The sequence below is a fragment of the Eriocheir sinensis genome, chromosome 3, assembly GCF_024679095.1.
Source record: "Eriocheir sinensis breed Jianghai 21 chromosome 3, ASM2467909v1, whole genome shotgun sequence".
NCBI lineage: Eukaryota > Metazoa > Arthropoda > Malacostraca > Decapoda > Varunidae > Eriocheir > Eriocheir sinensis.
Genome location: NC_066511.1, coordinates 24,306,922 through 24,326,921, shown reverse-complemented (window position 1 = coordinate 24,326,921; position 20,000 = coordinate 24,306,922). Strand labels below are relative to the sequence as shown.

At 44.6% G+C, this 20,000-nt stretch overlaps 1 long non-coding RNA gene across 1 annotated transcript in view; it reads right to left on the bottom strand.

Moving 5' to 3' along the window:
• The window catches only part of LOC127007036 (uncharacterized), a 105,717-nt gene that overhangs the window by 3,219 nt on the left and 82,498 nt on the right, over window positions 1-20,000 (bottom strand). Inside the window, exon 2 of the long non-coding RNA XR_007760044.1 lies at window positions 8,400-8,479. This is a non-coding gene — a long non-coding RNA (uncharacterized LOC127007036). The remainder of the gene's footprint in view (window positions 1-8,399; window positions 8,480-20,000) is intronic.

Sequence of the window (20,000 nt, the reverse complement as noted above, 5' to 3'; positions counted from 1 at the left end):
CGGCCATTGACGCGTGTTTTTTGGACAAGTGTGTGTTGACGCTTATAGTTTACCTGGAACGTTAGAGAAGTTGGTAATTAAGGTTACTATTTGCAGCGTTTCACGGTAAAGATGTAATATTTCCAAGGCTTCAATCACGTTTTTCGTTATGAATTGTTAGGCGGAATTAGTATTTTGGTACTCTGCCCTCGTGTTTTTATGTAGAATAAGTATTCGAGCTTAAAAATAGGTTATAAAACAGGAAATTCTTAGGAAACGAAACCAACGAGGATAATTACAGCTCAGGCGAAAGGCGCCTCTGTTTGTTGGTTCTTGGGATGACATAATGGAAGTAGGGCGTGTAGCACCCACCTCCCCTGTGTCCTCTGAGCCTCAACGTGAGTACCTTCGTAGCGTGCGGGTGAGGGTTAGGTCCTGCTGCCATCGTCCAGCGGCGGCAAACAGTTAGTGGGTAAGTGAAAGTGAGGCAGATTTCTCATTTCTGGAGGCGGCGTCTTGATGTGCATGGCGGGAACATTCTCTCCGCCGCTGTTCATGGGACTGAGGGACACCCAGCGGGGACGAGGTGGCCAGGCAGTAGACCAAGAAAAGCATGGCCTCGGCTCTTTGTCCTTCGGGACGCCGCCTTTCCAGGAAAATTATTCGTTTTCGTCTCGAGCATGTCATGTCGTTTTCCGTATTTCGTTTACTTCTAGCGAGTCCTTTTCACTCCCTCACGCTGCAACTTTCTTCAAGATTCCAAAACTGAAGGCATTGTGTATGCATGGTTCATAATATGCGTCAGAAAAAAATCCTTTTTCTGGATTCCTGTGTCTTGAGCCAGTTGAAGTCAGCTGCAGAGGCAAGAAAAAAAAAAGTCGGAGCCAGGATGCTGCATGCCTGACACCTCCAGTGCGTCGAGGCCCCACTACTTCTAAATTCCCAAGCGGACCGGCTGGCTCTGTGGGTGTTGTGCTCATCTTGCGACCAATAGAATTGAAAGTTCCATCCTAGCTCTCAGCACTTTTTTGGTGAGAGGGGCAGCGCTTTCTTGCAGCCGTGGCAGAGCTACATCCCTTTGATACCTGGCTCGAGATAATTCTTAAGTCACCTTTTCTAACGTTTCAGCTCCCTTTCTCTGTGCTACTGTAATTAGATGAAGTATATTTTTTGGAGGGCATCTTTTATTGAAACAACAAAAAACAAGAATGAAATAACAGGACACGGGCCGCAAGACAGACAGTAATATTTGAAAGGCGAGGACGAATGGCTCTCAACAGGAAAGGCAACAGAGGCAAGGAAGAAAAGCTTTTTACCTCCCCTGAGCCCCGAGCCTCGTCACAAACGGAATAAGTAACGAGGGACTCAAACTAACGCAGGCATGACCGAAGATTGGCTTCCGAGCCGTAAGTTTGGTGGAAGATTTCGACTAGAAAATTAAATAGGACCACGGCGGCCGAAAAGAACCTTGACGGAGCATAACAAAATCAAGTCATTATTTAGACCGTGGAGCTCTGTGTCCCCGCTCTGGCGCACCTTTGAAGTCGCCTCAGGCCGCGGGAGACGTGGCGTGTCACTTTCCTGCTTAATTAACACTTTTCTTTCCTTCCCAGCATGAACAAGGCACTCCTTTCTCTTAGCCTTGGGAAAGCAAGCTGGGCAGAGGGACACCGTGAGACAGGATGAGTTTTCAGAAAGACGATTCATGCCGGAGCCTCGTTTGCCGCTAGACAACACTGAAGCTCAGCATGAACCAAATATAAGAGGAAGAAAAAAGGAAAGCAAGATTACCAACTCGGGATATTTTTCCATCGACAGACTACGTATATAACGAGACAAGAAACTCATTGAAAGGTGAGAGAACTACTGAGCATTTAGAACTATGATAATTTATGTCTAGTGTTGTGTTGTGGATGTTGTCCCCTTCAGCCATTAGCGGCCTGTCATGAAGAGGTATGGGGGGGAGGGGGGGGAGGATTTGCTGGCAGGACGGAAAACTCTTCTCTTCATATTGCACTGAGGAAGGCGGCAAAAGTTGAGAAGCTTATGGTAGAGAGAAAGAGAGGTGCACGTATGATGGCCTGCACAGAGAGAGAGAGAGAGAGAGAGAGAGAGAGAGAGAGAGAGAGAGAGAGAGAGAGAGAGAGAGAGAGAGAGAGAGAGAGAGAGAGAGAGAGAGAGAGAGAGAGAGAGAGAGAGAAAATATGAACCCCAGCCGAGAGAGAGACCGGACAGAGAGCATGTAGAAGAAGGAAAACATGTCATGGGAAAAAAAACCACGTGAAGAAAACCTTTAAGAATCAGACGATGACGAGGCTGAGTGGAGGCGTGGTGCAGAGCCAGGAGAGGAAAAAGAAATGGAACTGGATACCATAATTAGAAAACGAAAGGAATTAAAAAAGGAATTGAAAAGACAAGTAAGTAATTGAAAACGAGGAAGTGAAAAAATGTGGGAAATAGTCTTTAAGGAGATGGGAAAGAGAGAGAAGATGAATAAGGACTGGGAGGAAGAGGGAATAATATACAGGCATAGACAATACGAGAGAGAGAGAGAGAGAGAGAGAGAGAGAGAGAGAGAGAGAGAGAGAGAGAGAGAGAGAGAGAGAGAGAGAGAGAGAGAGAGAGAGCACACAAAGAGACACATGCAGAGAGAAAGACACAGAAAGACAAAACACAAGAAAAATGATAAACCCCCTTTTCTCCCTCTTCTGTGCCCCCTCCCCCTCTCCCCCCCCCTTCCCCTCCCTCCGCCGAAAAAGAAAAGATAAAGAGAGGAAGCTCAAAGGCGGAGAGGAGGACTCGGGTAGCAGGTGAGAGAAGCGTCGCTGCTGCTCCAAGGTTATGACGTCTGGCGCCCACTTTTGAGGCTCTTGTTTTCCTTTTGCCGCATCGTGAAACCAACCAAGATAACTAGAAGCAAATAAAAGTGTGTGCGCGTTCCTCTTCCTTTTTTTCTTTTACTTTTCCTGATATCCATTTTTTTCCCTTCGTTCTGTCCCTCACTCCCACCTTTCTCACTGGCGTCTTACCTACACTTTCGTTCCTTTTACCTGTATTTCTTTTATAAATATATTCAGTGCACTCGCGTGTGTTGCAGTGTGTGTGTGTGTGTGTGTGTGTGTGTGTGTGTGTGTGTGTGTGTGTGTGCGCGATCTTGTATCCACGAAACAGTTTACGGCGTTGCTCATGTCGCTCTCAAGTCCAGGAGCACCTCGAGGGTTCTTGAGGCACTCCATGATGCAAGAAGTGTTTTTGTGTACGAGCCGCCCGGAACACCTTCACACGCGCGGGACCTCACATCACACACACAAGCGCACACACACACACACACACACACACACACACACACACACACACACACACACACACACACACACACACACACACACACACACACACACACACACACACACACACACTCCGGTAGCTCAATCGGTTAGAGCGCCACGGTTTAAGACTTCACGGCCAAACAGGCGGCGGTTCCAGCCCCGATCAGCCTGGATTCTCTCCGTTGACTAGGAGTGGTTACTGTCCCCCCTTGAGCAAGGGGGATGCGGTGAGTGGTGTGTGAAATAATGGCAGTACCCAGAGATCGACAATAATGAGCACTTGCTCACGTCGTAAGGGTACCTACTGGCGAAAGCGAGTCCAACTCGTGATTATTCGGTTGTGAATTACACACACTCACAAAAGCACGCACGCACACACACACGCACATGCATACACGTTCTCTTTCTCTCAACACTCCTTAACACACACAACACACAAATTTCACCGCAGAACCAAAAATCAGAGGTTCATCAAACAACACTAAATGAGCAATAATATCGTCCTCGTAAAAATAAACATAATGCAGTAATCGAAATCATGGCTCCTTTCCCCTCCCCAAATAAGGTAATTAATTGCAATGGAATCCTGAATCAAGAAGAAGCGGAGGGTGAAGGAGAAGGAGAAGGAGAGGAACGATGAAATGGAGATCCTGGCCTGAAGGAAGCAAGATGGAGGCAGGAAGGAAGGATCTGAAGGGAAACGTTGTGGCTCCCTGACCTCGATGTCTCCTCAGCCTCAGCCGGTGTTTGAGAGCTCCTCCTTCCCTCCCCCCGCACCCCCTTGTTACGGCGCGGCCTGTTTGTTTGTCCGTGAGATCTGACAGAATGGAGAATCAGAGCCGACAAACACTGAGGCGACCCTCTGTTTAGTCTCCCAACTAACCTCCTCCCGCCCTCCCTCCCTGCCACGCCCACGCCCCGCCGCCCTTCAAGGGGCCGGGAAGGGCGGCCGCGTCCCTGCACCGGCCACACACGCCGCCTCCTTCACCTACCTGCCCAACCCTTTATAATAGTCTCATCTGTAACCTCCTTCTCATCATTTACTTGACACTATGACGTCTGTTTTCAGCCATTTGTAATAATATTGGGCCTATTACCAGCAACTCTTCACCAATTTAAAAAAAAAAATCCTTATAATTATCGAGCTTCTTAGTTTTACGTCACTCCGAAATTTCTAGTCTGCTCCATTAGATTTACTAGACACTCCTGCATTTTACAATAAATTCCACCTGATCATCGTTTCCTAGATTTATGTATACCTTTCGAGCCATCTATAATAATATGCTAACTGTAACTTGCTGCTCACTACCATATATAAGCCACGCTACCATATATTAGCCTGGTTAATCACTTATAATTATTTGTCACTTATAAACACCTGCTTGTCATCATTCAATCTATACTTTCATTTAGACGGTGAACCTTTTTTTAACATAATCCAACAGCTGCAATTTTCTTATCATCATCTTTTACTAGAAACACGCCTTGCCCTTGCTTACCTGGTAAACTTTGTACAATATCAATTTACTTGTAAAATTTCTGTGTATCACTACATACTAGAAACACCTTCCGACTTTGTTTACCTGAAGAGTCATTTCCAACAACCTGCAACCGAAAACTTTCAGATCATCACCTTTTCCTGGATATATACACGCCTTTGTTTTCATGTGCCTGGCAAACCATTTACAGCAAACTGTCATCTGTAACATCATCCTTATCACCATTTTAACTAGACTGTTGAAAACTCGTAACAGATTTTAAAATGGAGGGGATAGTATCTTAAATAAGTAGCAATGGTCAGGATTTTCCCGATGATGTTTGAGTAATTCATATGGTTAATTAAAGATGCATCTATGAAGTAGACATATTGAGTTATTCGACACGTGAAACAGAATAAGTCAGTGGAAGACTAAAGACTTCTTATTATTTCTAATTGTGAATTCTTATGATGTGTGTGTGTGTGTGTGTGTGTGTGTGTGTGTGTGTGTGTTCCATGCCTCATAAGACTGGTGTGCATTTATTATGATATCTGCTTTACGTCGGCTTCCCCGGATTATGAAGCCCTTCATCGATGACGGGGCGGCGGCGGTGGCGATGACGTGTAAAAGAGGAAGGCGAGAGAGAGAGGAAGAAATATAGGGTAGGCAACACGGAAGAAGCCAAAGCATTGAGAGGCAAGGCCAATCCACTGTTACCACCACTGCCACCACCGCCACTATTACCACTACCACGATTGCCAACCCCAAACAGTAGCGTTCCGGGAAAAGACTTCACCGAGCACCTTACGCTGACCCACTGGCGTGCACGCTGTCGTTGTGTGACTTTCTGCGGAGACTATTTCATCGCTTTCGTTTCCTCATTGTAAAGAATTCCCAGTAACCTCAACAAAAGTAGCTGTGCTTGTGTGTATGTGTGTGTGTGTGTGTGTGTGTGTGTGTGTGTGTGTGTGTGTGTGTGTGTGTGTGTGTGTGTGTGTGTGTGAGAGAGAGAGAGAGAGAGAGAGAGAGAGAGAGAGAGAGAGAGAGAGAGAGAGAGAGAGAGAGAGAGAGAGAGAGAGAGAGAGAGAGAGAGAGAGCAGCCCTGCAAGATACGAGTCAGGATAAGTATGAGTGAATGGTCGGAGGGGAAGGAGGGAAGGTCTTGGGCTTGGACTTCTTATTCCAGGCTTCAGTGCAACCCCGTAATCAGAGCATGTCAGGGCAGGGTAATAATCCACCCCTGCACCCACACCTCAGCTGCCCGTCACACCCGTGGCGCACTCTCCGAGGGTGAGGAAGGACATGGGCCTATTTAATCTTTTTTTGTGTGTGTGTTTTTTCTTTCATTAAATGAAACAGTTCAAGGGCAAAAAAAAAAAAAGGAAAAATAATGAAAAAAAAGTCCGCTACTCACTGCTTCTACAAAAAAAGTCAAGAGGAATGGCCGAAAGATAGGTCAATCTCGGAAGGAGAGGTGTCCTTATATCCTCCTCTTGAAAGAGTTCAAGTCGTAGGCAGGAGGAAATACGGATGAAGGAAGATTGCTCAACAGTTTACCAGCGTGAGGGATGAAAGAGTGAAAATGCTGGTTGACTCGTGCGTAAGGGATTTGGACAGTAAACGGATGAGCTTGAGTAGAATGTCGTGGTAAAGGGGGAGGCATGCAGTTAGCAAGTTCAAAAGAGCAGTCAGCGCGAAAATATCGATAGAAAATAGAGAGGCAACATGGCGGCGGAATTTAAGAGGTAGAAGACTATCAGTAAGAGGAGGAGAGCTGATGAGACGAAGAGCCTTAGACTCCACTCTGTCCAACAGAGCTGTGTGAGTGGAGCCCCCTACACGTGAGATGCATACTTCATGCGAGGGCGGACAAGGCCCCTGTATATGGATAGCAACTGTGCGGGGGAGAAGAACTGGCGGAGACGATACAGAAACCTCAACCTCGAGGAAGCTGATTTAGTGAGAGAGGAGATGTGAAGTTTCCAGTTAAGATTTTGAATTAAGGATAGACCGAGGATGTTTAGTATTGAAGAAGGTGACAGCTGAGTATTGTTGAAGAATAGGAGATAGGTGTTTGGAAGATTGTATCGAGTTGATAGGTGGAGAAATTGGGTTTTTGAGGCATTGAAGGACATAAGGTTCCTTTTACCCCAATCGGAAATGATAGCAAGGTCTGAGGTTGAGCGTTCTGCAGCCTCCAGTCTGGAGTCATTTAATTCCTGTTGAGAGGGTCTTCTGTTGAAATAAGTTGAATAATTCAGAGTGGAGTCGTCAGCGTAATGGTGGATAGGACAGTTTGTTATGGAAAGAAGATGATTGATGAATAACAGGAAGAGAGTGGGTGATAGGATAGAGCCCTGTGGAACACCACTATTGATATGGGAAGGGTCTTTGGAGGGCTTCAGCTCCCTCCTCACTTCCCATATATACCTCATCGGGAGTGGCTTACGCCCGTTTCGGTAGGTGTCTTCCTACCTACTCCCTACAAGTGTATGTGTGTGTGTGTGTGTGTGTGTGTGTGTGTGTGTGTGTGTGTGTGTGTGTATAAAGGTATACACCACTGTACTACGGAGTATGCACCCTTGTACTGCGGAGTTCCGTAGCGCAGTGGTCTGCCTGCTCGTCTCACAACCGCTAGGTTCGGGATTTCAGCTCCGACAGATTAGAAACGAACGATCGTCTCCTTTAATCCATGCCCCTGGTCACCCAGCAAGGAATGGGTACCGGGTGTAAGTCGAGCAATCGCGGGTCCAGTGCGTGGTCAGACCACAATGAGTTACCCCCCCCCCAATACATACACCTTATATTTACCCCAACTACCGCTCTCGATACACTTAACAAAGAGAGGTATTATTTTTAAGATAGCTCCACCGCGGTGTAGTAGTAAGCGTCCCTGGCTACGAATCTGTGGGCCTTGGTTTGAATCCCGGCCCCGGCACACAATAAGCTGTATCTTCTAGATACAGTTTATTGAGAAGTAAAGTAAAAGTAAAGTTGGGTGCATACACTACAGCTGCGCCTGGCGGCGGTGCACATATCTGTCCCGTTGGCCCTTTGAACCTGTGGTGGGAGGGAACCTATTAACCCGACACATGGCCAGTGTAACATCCGGGTCACCACAGTTGACCCTCCCCAGGGTTCCCTAGATACCCATTTATTGACCACCCCTAAAGGATTATGAATAGGTGCTTGGGCTGCATCCCAACTGCCGGCCTTGGATTCACACCCAGGCCCGCAGATTCGTAACCAGGGACGCTGACCACTGCACCGCGGTGGAGCTATTTTAAAAACAATACCTCTCTTGTTAAGTGCATCGAGAGCGGCAGTTGAGGTAAATATAAGGTTGTGCTATCTGTTTGAATTACAGACTTCTTGCTAGTCTGATTCAGAAGCATTTATTTGCCCATTTATTGAATCTTCCATATGAAAAATAATCCAAGCATTACGAGAGTTCTGTTAATGAAGCGGCCTCACTGAACGTGAATGCGTGCATCAGGAAGTGTAATACGTAGAACAAATGGATAGTCTACATAATTTGAACAAAACATACCACAGTCAGATATCACAATCTTCTCTTCTTGCAAGAAATAACTCAAAACATGTTCTTACTCACCTTCCCCGCAGAGGAGGACGATGAGCCAACAGGCCAGCGCCAGCATGTTGTCCCTCTCCTGCCGGCCCCACCGCCAGCACCTGCAAGGAAGAATAAGAACCTGAGCGCACAGCGGAGGAAGAAAGATTCGATTAGTCACACAAGAGAAAGGAGCGGGCACACAAAATAAACACAGGAAGCGGGGAAGAGCAAAGGGAACAGGTACATAAAAAACACGACACACAGGAGGAGGACGAAGAAAAGACAAACGCATGGAAGCATAAATAAAAAAATCGGCAAGACAAAATATCATGAAGTCTGAGGAAACACAAGGGGAAGGAAGAAGAGACGCACAGCAGCACTCACACAGGATGGAAAGAACACCGCCAGAGAGAGAGGGTCGGCCGGAGATTGTGAGCCCGTGATAGATTGGAATAATTTCAGCGTGGCGGGTCCTGCTAATTAACATAAAGGCGGCGGGAGTGTGGGAGCGTCTCTCATCAGGGGCCCATTACCGCCTCACTTTGATCGTCTTAATATAAAGTGACTATTGCCTCTCAGTCTACGTTTCTGTGTGTGTGTGTGTGTGTGTGTGTGTGTGTGTGTGTGTGTGTGTGTGTGTGTGTGTGTGTGTGTGCGCGCGTTTGTCTGTTTGTCTCTTTGTTTGAGTGTAGCGGTAGAGGTAAATTTGTTTGTTTTGGAGCCGCCAGTGTTGTCTGTGACCAAACATACGGTATTGTGCAGTTTCAGAAATGATTTGGGTCAGATTTAAATCGTAGGACAATAATTCTATCATCCCAATCGTTCCCCGTGCACCTCCTTCCCCCCCACCCCACCTCCCCCCTCGCCACGCCCTCCTTACATACCACTCAATCTACCGACCGCCTTCTATAAACATTACATTCCCTCTCATTGAAGATGCATTTCCCTGCACTAAAATTAAGAAAAATATCCGGCCATACTGAGCAGCCACCTCGCCACATTGCCATTCTCCCCGCGGCAGTGTGCCCGCCGACACACGATGGCGTCCCGACGGCCAGGCTTGCGCCGCGGCCGGACAGGCCCCCGGCGATCACCGGCCCCTGCCAAAGTAATCATTTTACACAAAGAAAATTGTATGTCGCAAAACTATTTAATATTGACAAAACTGGAAAGTTTCGTCGTAATTAAAACCTCACATTCCGATCCTGTACGTTCAATAAGGCTCGGGAAAATATATTTGTAGAAGGAACCAGATTCACCGGAATATCTCTATCCTGCCTCGGAGCCGCACGCATGCCCGCCATCAAGCGTTTTCACACACACACACACACACACACACACACACACACACACACACACACACACACACGTACACACACACACATTGACGAGTTAGCGTCAAGCTTTTGTAGTTTCGTGCGGATGCATTTTATTACCCAAACTGTTATTTGAAATGCTGGCGGGCGATGCGATTGTTTTACTGGATTTTCTTTGAAACAATTAATATTCTGTAAAAGAACTTAAAAAAAACATTGTAACTGATTGATGATATTTAGTTTTCTTTTTTTTTTCTCTGTCTCTTTCTTTCATGTGCACTTAAATTTACGAATTATGCTCAGTGAAGTGTAACGTTATACGGCTGCAGTACTGGGCACGTGCCAATCTTTTATGGGCACGATTTTTAATTAAACACCTGAAGATGGTCTCGGAAGACGATGTTCCCGAGCGAAACCACTTCCGTCTGCACTCGTTATTCTGAAAAGTTTCCTATTTCACACTTTCACTTTATGGTATTCAGTACAAGAATGACGCACCGTAACAGAATGATTTTTCAGTTTTTACGCAACTTCTTAAAAGGATATATATTTTTGAAACTACACATCGCGACCATTATTACGTTTTCTCAGCTATAAAAATGCCCACAAAGTTAAGTACATGAGAGTATCACACTGTCGCAAAAGTTCACGAGCTCAACTATTTTGTTTCTCCCTCAGGCGCTGGGGATGGAAGAGACCTTTCCCCTCTTCCCCGCCAAGGATGAGGTTACGTGTCGAGGAAAGGAAGGAAGAACGCCAAAACTAAAGGCGAGTCCTCGCTAACGCTGTTCACGCTATACACACCAAGAGATGAACTGATAATGCGGAAGATGCAGTAGAGAAGATGTATGATATAAATTAGTATGCTCCCCTCTATTACAATTTTTTTCTGTATGTAGCTTCCAGTAAAGTAAAAGCTTTCCAAGAGCGAGGTGCAAGCAAGTAATAGTTAGTTTTGGTCTAATTTAAGACTTTCGTATATGTCGCACCATCAAGTAAGAATAAACAGTAACATTAAAGATACAGTGGAGTCTTTCGAACTCTACACTCTTTAGAAATTAACTGATATAAACAGCAGATGAAGTATAGAAGAGGTTTGGCTCACTTACTCTCATACATACACAATCCTAGCCGATGAATGAAGGAATGTATAATAATGTAAAAATGAGGAGAAAGAGATGCAAGCAGGCTGGAGTTAGTTTAGACCTGTGTAAAGCCATTCTTAGTATACTCGTCGTCATGAAAGTAAAAGGTGAAAATAAAATATACGGAAACTAATGATGAGCCATATTAAAAATGGTCACACTTTGGGAAATCTTGAAATAAGACAAAAGATATAAAGAACAAGAACGCCTAAACTTAATGCCCTCTTCGGATCAGGGGCACCTCTCAGTCCACATTAAAAGGTAAAGTGATGATGCAAAAAAACAGTAGCACGGATGGAGTGTACAACAAGCTATATTGGTCTCTTTAGCAAATCCTCCCTTGATAATAATGTGCAGCGAAGTAGAAGCATGAGAATGAGAGGGTGCGGACTGCTAATAGTTAGTTTTGATCTCTTTTAAAAGCCTTTACCCGTGTTTCATGTCATCAGATAAGAACGAGAGGGGAAGGGTGCAGAAAAAATGATAAACAGTATGGTGTTTCAAACCTCCCCGTGCAAGAAATGTAATAAATCGCTCAACAGTGAAAGGAAAAGACGACGAACGAGGTAATAATGACTGTTATGGCTTAGTTTAAATAGCCGTAAAAAGAAGGATGATCTGATGATGAATGTAATGGACCGGTGCTCAGTCATTTTCACTTCAGCAGCAAGAGGAATAGACGTGATAAACAAAAGAACGATGAGGTAAAGATTAATGGCGTAACACTAAGGTAATGTTATGGTAGTGAAGTATAGCAAGTGTAAATAACATAAGAAAGAAGAGAAGGGTGAGGTAATTTTATACTATGGTAGAGTGCAGAGGAAATTACATAACAGAGGAGGAACAATTATACGACGTGGCTGTACATAAACTTTGGAATGATGAAAGAAGGCGGTGAGGTGACGGAGAGTGTTGCGTTGCTGTAGTGGTTCATGATTCCACCCTATCCGCGGTGTAGTTGGTGATAGGTAACAGTCAGAGGAAACAACCTAACTTATAAGAGTCGGTGATGCGAAGACTCTGCAGAATATTTGAATGAAGGCGGGAAGATGGCGTAGAGTTTTACAATATTGTCTTGGTACAGTGCTTAGTCTTTTCCATAGAGGGTGTAAAGAAGGAACAACAACAACAGCAACAACAACAGCACCAGCAACAACAACAACAGCAACAACAACAACAACAGCAGCAGCAGCAGCAGCAACAACAACAACAACAACAACAACAATACTAACACCAGCAACACCAACAATAGCAATAGCAACAACCACAATAGCCAGAACCACCACCGCCACCACCACCACCATCTCCACCACAACCACCACCAACAACAACAACAGGAAAACACATTACAAAGAAGAGAATGATCATAAGAGAATGGTTAACGTAGTATTCATCAGTTCTTTTCCGACATGTGAAAAAAAATAGAAATAAAAGAGAGAGAAAAAAAGACATGCGCGTACCTAACCAGAAACAAAAGAAGGAGAATATTACAGTGACAGAGGGTGAGTGTTGCTATAATCCTCTCGTCACAACCAACCGCTCCGTATAAATATTTTCGCTGTGAACGTTGCCGGTCTAGAAAACGTTCGCTCGACGAGGACTACGTAGACGAGACTTGGTACGTGCGCTGCTCTTATCACCACCTTATCATCACTTTGTCATTATCCACTAAATCAAAGCATTTCATGGCGGGCTCCTGCATCTTTATCATCATTATTCACATCCCTCCTCCCCCACTACCTCCCCCCTTCCCTCCATGCCTCCCTCCGGCCCTCATTCCTCCTCGCCCTCTCTCTCCCCCCTTCTCTCCTGAATCCATCCCTACCTCTCCTTCTTCCTCTCTCCTTCTCCTAACTATTTTCTTCACTGCCTCTCTCCTACCTATCTTCTCCCCTCCCACCTGCTAAAATTAATCTATCCCTCTCTTCCTCCTCTTCTATGGCCTCTCGTTCCGTTTTCTTCTCCTACTTTCATTCTTTCCTTTTGCCCAACATTTTCATCTTTCTTCTGTCTCGCCTTTTTTACCTCATTTCTTCGTCATTGTTTCCTCCCATATTATTCTTTTCCTACCCTTTCCTACTCTCCTTTCCGCCTTTCTTCATCCTTGTCTCCTTTTGTGCCTTTCCTTCGCCTTCCTTCTCTTCTTAGGCCTGTTTTACATCCTGTCTCCTCTCATAGCTTTCCTACTCTTTTCCTACTTTCCTCCCCGTCCTTCACTACATATATCTTCCCATTTCCCTTCTGTCTTCAGTGACCGCTTTTCTTTCCTCCTCTTTGTCGCCCCCATCATATTATACTCCCCCTGCCCCTCTCTTTTCTACCCCCACTTCTCCCTCCTCTCCCTCCCTAACCCCCACCGCCCCTCCCCACGAGTAACTCTGCCCAACAAGCCTCTCCCCGCTAATGGACGGTACATGCAAAGTTTTTTTTTTTTTTTTCGTGCGAACCTGACTGCCTGTTGGATACTGTATTCCCTCCCCAGCAGAGACGGGGGTTGGGGGGGATGGGAGGATGGAGGGGGGGACGGGGGAATAGAGGGGGGGATGGGAGGTAAGAAAAGTTCGATGCTGAGGAAGAGTAGGAGGAAAGGAGGAAAAAGTTTACTCTTGGGAGATAAATCTTTTGTGAATACGTAATATTTTGTCGCGCGCGCGTGCTTACACACACACACACACACACACACACACACACACCAGTAAATAAATAAACAACAAACAAGCAAAAAAAAAAACGCATTAACTAATTAACTCATTAATCAACTATGAGCACCTAACTAACAAACAAAAACATTGATCCCGTTTTGTAAATAATGTGGAGCCTTCATAGACAATCTCTCTCTCTCTCTCTCTCTCTCTCTCTCTCTCTCTCTCTCTCTCTCTCTCTCTCTCTCTCTCTCTCTCTCTCTCTCTCTCTCTCTCTCTCTCTCTCTCTCTCTCTTCCTCATCGCTTTGCCTTTGTAATTTCATGATTTTTCCCCATAACACCTGCAATATTTCCGTCTTCTCCCGTTCTCTCCCTACTTATGTTCCCTCCTCAGGCCAATTATCTGCTTTTCCCTCCGTCCATCTTATCTTCTCCCTCTCTTCCTCTTCGTTTATTACTCTCCCCTCTCTTCCACCTCTTGCCAATTACACTGCCTTCGTCTCTTACCCAATTTTCTATTCCATCTTCCTCCGATAATTACCTCCTTCCCTCTACCTCCTCCTCCTCCTCTCTCTCTCTCTCTCTCTCTCTCTCTCTCTCTCTCTCTCTCTCTCTCTCTCTCTCTCTCTCTCTCTCTCTCTCTCTCTCTCTCTCTCTCTCTCTCTCTCTCTCTCTCTCTCTCTCTCTCTCTCTCTCTCTCTCTCTCTGCCGTGTCTCCGATGTGAACTAGGTTTTATTTTTTTTCTATTATTCCTACAATGAAATTAAGCGGCGGACGCGTTGCATCGCCGGATAAATGCACAGAAAAGAAATTGTGTCCGGCTACTTAAAGGGAATATGGCGAATTTTATCCGAAATGTTATTGTCGGTCGCTGTTTTTGTTGGTTGGCTTGCACAGTTTTTGTCTCACCTGTATTATTTCTGTCTCTGCATCTCTCTGTGTCGTGTGTGTGTGTGTGTGTGTGTGTGTGTGTGTGTGTGTGTGTGTGTGTGTGTGTGTGTGTGTGTGTGTGTGGTGAGGATAGTAGTGACCAGTAGTACAATAAGCAAGACATTTCATTGTAATATGGTAATAGAAATAATGATGGTGATGATGGTGTTGGTGTTAGTGCAATGCCTGGTTAGTGCTGAGGTCGGTTCATGGTAGTTAGTAGATGACAACGGCAGGCAACGGTGGGATGTGCTGCTTTGATGTTAGTGGTCGTGGTAGTGGTTGTGATAATGATACTGGTGATGGTGGTAGTGATGCTAAGGATGAAAGGCTGCAGAGGTTAATTTTGTGATGATGTGGATCGTTAAGTAGTGAAGGTTAGGGTGCCGGCGCGATGTCAGTGATAGTTGCGTCATGAGTGGAGGTGGTGATGGTGGTGGTACTCATCGGTGTAATGTAGGTTATGAAGTCAGGGGTAGTCATATGAATACAACTGTGCTGGGATGATGCTGGGGTGGAAGTGGTGGTCGTGGTGCGTTGCAGAATGTGTGTTCTGTGGAAATAGTGATGGTAATGGTAATGGTGATGGTGGTGCAGTGATGTAGTGAAGGAGACAATCATGATGTTGGTTGTAATGGTTGAGCTTACGTGGGTCTGATGATGGTGCGAACGATAATTGTGGTGGTGGTGGTGGTCGTAAGGCAATGTGGTAAAGAAAGAGGTGCTTATTATGGTGGTAGTGATGGTTAAGCCTAAGTGGGTACGAAGGATAATGGTGGTGGTGGTGGTGGAGGTCCTGCTGCTGCTGATGATGATGATGATTATGATGATGTTAGAGTAAGCATCCCTTCCTCTTTACCTGTTTAAATTTACATGAACACTCACGTCACATTAACTTTGGATGCCACGCGAGATTCTTTGATCAGTTTGCAGCCCGCGTCTGGGACCTACAAGTAGATGGATGGTCTGGCCTGGCTGCAACTTATTTTCTTCTTTTTATTCCCTCTCTCGCTCTTTCTCTCTCTCTCTCATTAAGCTACAAAGACTCGAGGATTAGATTGGTTTTATGAATATTAACGCAAAGCAACCGTCTCTCTCGTCTCTCGTCTCTCTCTCTCTCTCTCTCTCTCTCTCTCTCTCTCTCTCTCTCTCTCTCTCTCTCTCAAACACGCAAAGATCAGGCAGTCTACTATAAAATTAAGCTTTTACAGTGTTTTTCGTACTGAGCAACCTGTTGTGAGCATTGGTGTGTGTGTGTGTGTGTGTGTGTGTGTGTGTGTGTGGTTAGATATACATACATGCAAACTTTGAAAGATTAACATCTAGATTTCCTGTTTTTTGTTGTGCGCGCAAACTCACACACACACACACACACACACACACACACACACACACACACACACACACACACACACACACACACACACACATACACACACACCACACGGACCTTAATGTCAATATCAAGAGGCTCTCCAGTACCCCATTCTCACTCTTTTCACTCCTCCCTTTCTCTTCTTACAGTTCTCTCCCTTGCTGCACACAAACCTTCCAACACTGCTAACCAACACAGCACTCCCTCCTCTTCTGCACCCTCCTCCACTCCTCTCCCCTCCTCTACTCCTCCCCCCTCCACCCCCCTCTAACCTGGCTGCCCCCGTTCCGCTTCTTCGAATGTATAGGATTGTGGAATTTGCATGTCAGTTATTTTCCTCCAAATTGTTCTCTGTTACATTTTTTTTCGGGGGATTCTGGGTGAGAGGGATACTGTGGGAGGGACAGCATAGAGGAGTAAGAGGAGGAGTAGAAGGAGGAGGAATGAGAGGCGGAGGAAGAGGATAGAGAGCTAGAAGTAAATTTATAGAAGAGTAGAAGATAACGGCAGTAGGAGGAGAAGGCTGAAGAGGTAGATGAGGCAGAGGAGGAGAGTATAACCAATCGTTCCCGTCTTTTTGTTGCGCCTCTCCCTGTGTTGTAATTAATCAGTCCGAAAGTATTGGATATTGATGAGTTATTATTGTAGTTATGTTTCTGCTCCTACTTTTACTACATCTTAGACGATTACTTTTACCACCACCACCACTGCTACTACCACTACTACAGTTGCTACTACTACTACTACTACTACTACCACTACTAATGTTGCTACTACTACTACTACTACTGCTACTACTACTACTACTACTACTACTACTACTACTGCTGCTACTACTACTACTAATACTACTGCTACTACCACTACTACTACTACTACTACTGTTACTACTACTACTACTACTACTACTACTACCACCACTGTTACTACCGGTTTTTCCTTTTGATGTTTTTATATATATTTTTTCTCGCTCAATATTTTTTTTCTTCTGTATTGACATATCTATACACACACACACACACACACACACACACACACACACACACACACACACACACACACACACACACACACACGTCTTGATGATAGAGTGTCTGGCGTGTCTGTAAGCCACTCGTGTGTCTGTGTGGGTGACTTCGATCTGAATGCCGTGGGAGGGAGGAGAGCGTGCCATGAGGAAGGGAAGGAGGGAGAGAAGGAAGAAGAGAAGTGAGGAAAGGAGGGAGGGTAAAGGAGAAGGAAGGAGGGAGAGATGGAGGAAGGAAAGGAAGGAAAATTTACGTAACTGTTAACTATTTTTTCGTATCGTCCTGCCTCAGCTCTGGAAACGTGTCTCTGTGTCTGTTCCTCTCTCTTTATCTCCCACTCGCTCTCCTATTCTCCCTTTCTCCCCCACAGCTCTAATATTAGAAATTCCTTCCAGTTCTACGTAATTATCAATGAAACGCCCTATTTTGGCCCCCCGAGGCGCCGAAGGGGACCACCGGTAGCAGGGGAGGGGGAGGTCGGGGTTTCATTTTAAGGTTTTCCTCCCCCCGTTAATTTCTGGCAATCCCGGAAAACTTGATGAAATGGTGATGCAGTCCGAGGAATTTCATTTGCCTCGCTGCCTGAGCAATATGCGTGCGAAGTTTTGTGTGGGTAAATGTACGCGGCTCCGGCTTGACTCGGATCGCCAAAATATTATCGACACCAATTTCCTTTATGAATTGCTGCTTTGCCCCCTCATTTCTGTGGCTCCTCCTCTCCTCTCGACAATAGCCTGGCAACTTTTTTTTTCTCTTCCCCACTGTGGCTTCTTACGTCTTGCCTTCCCTCCTTCCCTCCTTCCTGTCTGCCTGCCTGCCTGCCTGCCTGTCCATCCCACTGTGTCCGTGTTAATGGCTGTCTCCTTTCCTTCCTTCTATTATTGGTGACACTCTTTGACCTTCTTATCGTAGTGGTTAGATTGGACACTCATAGATCACATTAACTAGTGTTTTAAGATCAGCGAGATGTTATGAGATTTAGTTTCTCTCTCTCTCTCTCTCTCTCTCTCTCTCTCTCTCTCTCTCTCTCTCTCTCTCTCTCTCTCTCTCTCTCTCTCTCTCTCTCTCTCTCTCTCTCGTTGTTGAGTTGGTTTTAGTAACGGATGGAGTTAAAAAAAACTTGTAATTATTGCTTGATTACAAACCCCTGTAGGCGTTGTTCGCGTCATGAAAATAAATTAAAATATCCCTTCCTTATCATTTTTCTTTTCTTTATTCTCTCATCGTTTACCTTATTCTCTATGTTCTCCTCTTTTTTTCGCTATATCCCTCATCCTAATTATTTTTATACAATCCTTCATCTGTAATCTCTTTTCTTTGGTCTCTTTCTTATGTATCTTCTTGTCTTTTCCATTTGTCGTATTCATATTAATTCGTCTTTACTTTGATCCTCTTAAGCCCTTTTCTTAGCGTATATATTGTGTGTATTTTCTTTAATCAACGTATTATTTTTCCTTTTTCCTGCTTCTTTTTCTTTATGCTCATACTTCTGCAATCCCCTGTATTCTCTTCTTAGGCTTCTTCATCTTTCCCCTCGTCATTCCTCTTTATTTTTTTCCCCCTGGACATGCGTGGGATCCTCCTCGCTAAGAATGATGGCATTATCGGAAATAAAAGCCAGATATCCTTACTGTCCTTTCGTCGTTTTGCTAGATCAATGTTATGTTTTCGTTAAGGGGGGGTGAAATTAGTTTTGTTTTTGTTCCCATCGATTTCCTGAGCGATTTTTAAGCCGTGAATCTGCTTTATCGTCGTCGTTCATTCATCCTTCAGTCGTCATATGTTCTTGTGATCCAGTCGCCCACCATTGGTTGATTTGCCTTAAGCCCGTATTCTTGAACACTTAGCCGGCCAAGTACATGTATTGGACAAGGCTTTCGTAGGAGTTTGGGGTATTTCCAGGGGTATTTTTATGGCCCTGGTGGTATTCTGACCCTTCTTCTGTACCATGAACCTGAAAAAACATTCCCAAGAACCCGATTAATCTCCTTTTCGACCTAAGGAAAGTGTTGATGTGAGAAGAGAGCGTTTAAGAATACCGACATCAGAACTGTTGACCACTGGGATTGATTTTGACTTTTTGTTGATTTGCTTTACATTAGAGACAAAGAGGATTGACTTTATATTCTTGGATGATAACTACGGGCATTGATTGTATTTGTTTTTTTGGTTGATTTCCTTTACATTAGAGACAAAGAGAATTAACTTTATTTTCTTGGATGACTTATTACCATACATTGATAACTACGGGCATTGATTGTATTTGTTGTTTTGGTTGATTTGCTTTACATTAGTGGCAAGGGGACTGATTATATTTTTCTTAGTTGATTTTCTTTGCAAACGTGCCAGGAAGGTTTGACTATTTTTTGGGGTAGATTTACTTTGCATTAGTGACAGCGGCGACTGACTTTAATTTCTTGGTTGACTTGCCTTTCAGTGACAACCACGGCCATTGATATTATTTGTTTTCTTGGTTGTTTTTCTTTACACTAGTGACAAGGTTGACTGATTAATGGATTTTCCTGGTTGACTTTCCTATCGTTAATAACCACAGCGATTGTTTTTGTTTTTTCTCGGTTGATTTGCCTTCCACCACCACCACCACCACCACCACCTTCACCACCACCACAGCCACGGGGATTGATTTTATTTGTTTTTCTTGGTTGATTTTCCTTGCATTATAGTGACAGGAGTGATTGATATTATCTATTTCCTTGGTTGACTTTTCCTTTCAACGATAACTACGACAATTCTTTTTATTTATTTTCCTTGGTTGCCTTTTCCTTTCAACGATAACTACGACAATTCTTTTTATTTATTTTCCTTGGTTGATTTGCCATGCGTTGGTCACCACTGAGATTGATTAATTTCTCTGGTTGATTTTCCTCTCATTGATTGTCACGAGGATTGATTATTATTTGTTTTTCCTGGTTGATTTGCCTTACGTTGGTCACCACTGAGATTGATTATATTCTCTGGTTAATTTTCCTTTCATTGATTGCCACGAGGATTGTTTTTATTTGTTTTTCTTGGTTGATTTGCCTTACATTCGTTACCACAGCGATTCACTTTGTTTTAGGCGTCCTTGTTTTCGTCCGTAATGGTATGCAGCGTGCGTGGTGTAGGAACTTGTTGTCCGTGGTTGTTGATATGTTTACGTGGCTCCGAAAGTTACTCCCAGCAATTTATTATTATTTTTAGG